This window comes from Sciurus vulgaris (genome assembly GCF_902686455.1).
Source record: "Sciurus vulgaris genome assembly, chromosome: 12".
In the NCBI taxonomy this organism is placed as follows: domain Eukaryota; kingdom Metazoa; phylum Chordata; class Mammalia; order Rodentia; family Sciuridae; genus Sciurus; species Sciurus vulgaris.
Window position 1 is genome coordinate 96,734,537 of NC_136473.1, and position 3,992 is coordinate 96,738,528.

The window sequence follows — 3,992 nt, forward strand, 5'->3', positions numbered from 1 at the left end:
TATACATTGTAGACATATAACAAATTATCACACTGTATCTCAAAAGTACATATAATTAAAATGATAAAAAAACATTTTTTTAAATAAAATTCTTAGTCCATTTTAAGGTAAAGATTGTTAACTGGGAATGAAACAACTTTTATTTTTCTATTGGGACTTATTTACTTCCTAAAAGAATTAAAAGACAGGGAACGTTCCAGAATGCTTGGTAGGAGGCAGAGGAGCTGCGGCTACTGGAGCTGCCCACAGTTATGGGCTCCTTCCCACTCCCCCGCTCGGCCCCAGCCTGCTCACTGGCTGCAGAAAATGGTGAAAGACACCACTTATGATGTTTTGGGGGTCAAACCCAATGACCCTCCAGGAAGAATTAAAAAAGGCTTACAGGAAACTGGCCTTGAAGTACCACCCTGGTGAGAATCCAAGTGAAGGAGAAAAGTTTAAACACATTTCTCAAGCTTATGAAGTTCTCTCTGACGCCAAGCAAAGGGTATTATATGACAAAGGAGGAGAACAGGCAGTTAAGAAGGGTGGAGCAGGTGGTGGTTTGTGCTTCCCCATAGACATCTTTGATATGATTTTTGGAGGAAGAGGAAGGATGCAGAGAGAAAGGAGATGTAAAAAACGTTGTGCATCAGCTTCCAGTAACGTTAGAAGATTTAAATAATGATGTAACAAGAAAACTGACTCTGCAAAAGAATGTGATTTGTGACAAATGTGAAGGCTGACGTGGTAAGAAAGGAGCAGTAGAGGGCTGTCCCAACTGCCCAGGTACTGGAATGCAAATAAGGATTCATCTGATGAGACCTGGGATGATTCAGCAAATCCAGTACCAGGGCCACTGGGAACGGATCAGTCCTAAAGATAAATGTAAAAGCTGCAATGAAAGGAAAATAGTTCGAGAGAATACTCTAGAAGTTTATATTGACAAAGGCATGAAAGATGGACAGAAGATAACATTCAAGATAACAGTGAAGGAGACCAAGAGCCAGGACTGGACCCAGGAGATATTATCATTGTGTTAGATCAGAAGGACCATACTATTTTCACTCGACCAGAAGAGCTTTTCATGCGTTTGGACATACAGCTGGTGGAAGCATTATGTGGCTTCCAGAAGCCAATATCCACTCTTGATGATCGAACCATAGTTATCACCTCTCATCCAGGTCAGATTGCCCGGCATGGAGATATAGAGTGTGTGCTAAATGAAGGTTTATTGTAGACCATGTGAAAAGGGTCACCTAATCATGGAGTTTAAGGTAAACTTTCCTGAAAATGGCCTTTCTCTCTCCTGCCAAACTCTCTTTGCTGGAAAAACTCCTACCTGAGAGGAAGGAAGAAGAGACTGATGAAATGGATCAGGTAGAACTGATGGACTTTGATCCGCATCAGGAAAGACAGCGCCATTATAATGGAGAAGCATATGAGGATGATGAAGATCATTTCAGCGGTGGTGTTCAGTGTCCAGCCTATTAGTGGGGCCAGGGAATAACACTCACTGCAGGCGTTTTATATGCAGTAGTGAGTGAGTGAAGGACAATAATCATAATACGCTCACTACTTGCTATTGTTTTTGTTTTAATATTCAATTACAGTAGTGTTTTAAAAGTTAAATGAAGAATAAACACAAATATAAAAGCTCTGTCTTTGCCTAGTGTGTACCATGACTTCAGTGTACAAGAAGTTGTTTAATACCTGTAAAAACTACTTTTAAAAAGTTCCCCTAGTATCTGTTAGGCCATACCCTATAATTGATTTCAGCTGTGTATGTGAGCAAACTTAGACTGAAATACTAGGTATATGTGTTGATTTCAGTGTATGACCCTTCATTGTTAAGCTATAAAGTTAAAACTCTATTTAACTGGCAATCAGAAAAAGAAAACAATTTTTAGAGGAGTGGTGGTCTGTCTAGTTATTTGTATTAAGTGGGATTCATTGTGACGCCTCTGCATTCTATTGCTTCAGCTAAATTGAAGGAGGCATAACATATAATTTCGCTTTTGGTATCAGTGAAAGAAATGATACCTTTCTAAAGAAGATGTTTATCATTATATGTTGCTTCTTAAGAGCTTGCACTTGTAGAATTGCATTCCCTTCTATTGTGCCATATTTAAAAAAATATATATGTATACATATAAAATTGTGTTGACCAGTCCTGGTTACATTAATTTTCCCTTCTCTTTGGACTATGATGAACTTTCTTAGTGAATTCCAGAGCTGGAAAGCAGAAATTAAAATGAAGAAACCTATACGTGGAGAAGTAGTTTGCATGTATAATATAGGAAGGTGTTTCTTAGGTATGTTACAGGCTTACTTTAAACCATTTGACTTACGCTCCAAAGTAACTGTAATTTGATGTTGGTAGTCTAGCAAATATGATGCAAACAGCTTTAACTGTATGTTTAAAAGTCATTATATGTTTACATGCTTAAATCTGGATATCAGAATTTAAGCAATTCTTGGAATGTATGAACGTCTCCTCAGTATACTGATTACAAAGCAAAAAAAAGGGAATTAAAAGACAAAATATATGTGCAAATTATTTATTCTATTAATAATATGGAACTTGTAACTCTCGACTTGTTTCAAGTGGGTGATAGGAACATCTACTCGTCTCCCAACCCCAAGTTCAGTACAGATAATCAACTGTATGATAAGCTAAGATGGATAAAAATGCTCTAGTTCTGAGGTATATATTCCTTTCTTTAAGACAGATTTCCTACTTCAAAAGTAAAATTACTTTATCTGCCTAGAAGAATTCATGTCAAATGAAGAGTACTTTAAAAGAATATGCACTTAACTCACTCTGCTGTTTTATTATAACTTAGAACTTTAATTGGGTGCAGCAATGACAATACTCTAGAACCTATGAAAATCTTGCTCATTGACGGCACAATCCAATAGCTGGAGATACGCATGAACACATTTAATGCCATCAGTTCCAAGGTATGATATACCTTCAAGAGCTAGTAACAACCCACAGAGTATAAAGAAGCAGAAGACAGCTTCACTGTTGCAAATTCTACAGGACACAGAGGATGTGCACCTCAAAGAAGCTGAACACCTTGCATGGAATGAACAAGTAGAATCTCATAAGTTTGGGCTAAGGAAGTCATTTTAAATAACAAAAGCCTGTATTATGAAATAATATACATACATACATAGTTTTATTATTCTAATGTACCAAAGCAAAAAATCTTGATAAAAAGTCTAGAAAAACTCATTTAATGATAGTCTAAATAATATTTTGATTGATTATCTGAATATCAGTTATATTTCCAAGCATTCAAGGATATGTTCAAAATATTTAAGTGTGGTAATTTATAGTAGTGACTTATCTATAAAGAACTGTACTACACTGGGGGAAGTACCTACCAATCGATGACCTTCAGTGTTCTCTAACATGGGAGACAGCACCAGTCACTGAGGCCAGAAAGCTGACTTCGGCTCCACTTTGGACCCCCGTTCCCTCAGCCCTGTTCACCTACTTACCAAAGTATTTTGCACTTAGCTCTCTTTCCCCCTTATCTGCCTGGAAAGTCCCACTTTTCCTTCCCATTCACAATTCTGTGTGACCCAGCCTGATTCTCCAAGACACACTAAGGATTTCCTAATGTCCAATATGCTTTAGCTACAGTACGGTACATTACTAGGTCATAACATTATAAGTATTGAAACCTCTCCTTCCTTAGAAAGTGGGTGAGTACGTTGAAGGGGCAAATACAAGCTGACATCCACAAGAGGGAGCCATAAATCAGCAATCAGAGACCAGAAACAAATATGAGATCCAAGGATCTATTAAAATGGCACCTGGAAGGTCAAGCTATTACCTGGGGAGTTGGGGGAGGGAGGGAGAAGAGAAGTGGGCAGAAGGTTAGTTAAAGGAAGACAGTCCAGAATAATTGTCACAAACACGGGTGGATCTGAGGCCTGTTTTCTTTCTTTTTAAGATATTTTTTAAGTTGTCAATGGGCCTTTATTTTACTTAGTTATAT

At 37.7% G+C, this 3,992-nt stretch overlaps 1 pseudogene across 1 annotated transcript; it reads left to right on the plus strand.

The window, feature by feature from the left end:
* The first annotated feature begins 306 nt into the window (after nt 1-306).
* On the plus strand, nt 307-1,473 carry LOC306641425 (dnaJ homolog subfamily A member 1-like; annotated as a pseudogene). The gene has a single exon. The product of its transcript is annotated as a dnaJ homolog subfamily A member 1-like (transcript).
* The last annotated feature ends 2,519 nt before the right edge of the window (nt 1,474-3,992 follow it).